The sequence below is a fragment of the Gorilla gorilla genome, chromosome X (genome assembly GCF_029281585.2).
Source record: "Gorilla gorilla gorilla isolate KB3781 chromosome X, NHGRI_mGorGor1-v2.1_pri, whole genome shotgun sequence".
In the NCBI taxonomy this organism is placed as follows: Eukaryota; Metazoa; Chordata; class Mammalia; order Primates; family Hominidae; genus Gorilla; species Gorilla gorilla.
In genome coordinates this window covers 59819485-59820077 of record NC_073247.2, presented here as the reverse complement: position 1 = coordinate 59820077, position 593 = coordinate 59819485, and positions in this window count along the sequence as shown.

Here is a 593-nt window from a genome sequence, read left to right as displayed (position 1 = left end):
GATAACATTAGGAGAAATACCGAATGTAGGTGACAGGTTGATGGGTGCAGCAAACCACCAGGGCACGTGTATACCTATGTAACAAAACTGCACGTTCTGCACATGTAACCCAGAACTCAAAGCATAATTTAAAAAATAAATAAATAAATAACATCACAAAGCCACTTTTGATTGAAAAATCAAAATCAAAAAAAGAAAAAAGAAAACCCACATGGGAAAATATTTCATCACAGAAGTACCAGCTACTGGAGACTGGGCTCGTCTAAGGCACCCCTGCTCTGTGGTCCTGGGGTGAGAGGCCCTCCACCAGGGCAGGAATTCTACTTAATAAAATTTTTTCTTTGAAGTTTCCCTAAATCCCAAATCCGACGATGCAATTTTAGCAATGGAACAAATGAATTAATAAATGAATACACTGCAAGAATGAGTGACTGGAGGCAGGGTGCCTGCTGGGCTTGTGACTTGAGTTTAGGGATGAATGGGCACCACAAGACTGCAGGAGCATACATGAAGTCAGCCCCCATCACCCGTGCACTAAGAGGCAGAACGCTGCTACGAGCCAGTGATCTCCGTGAATTCTACTACAGGATTTA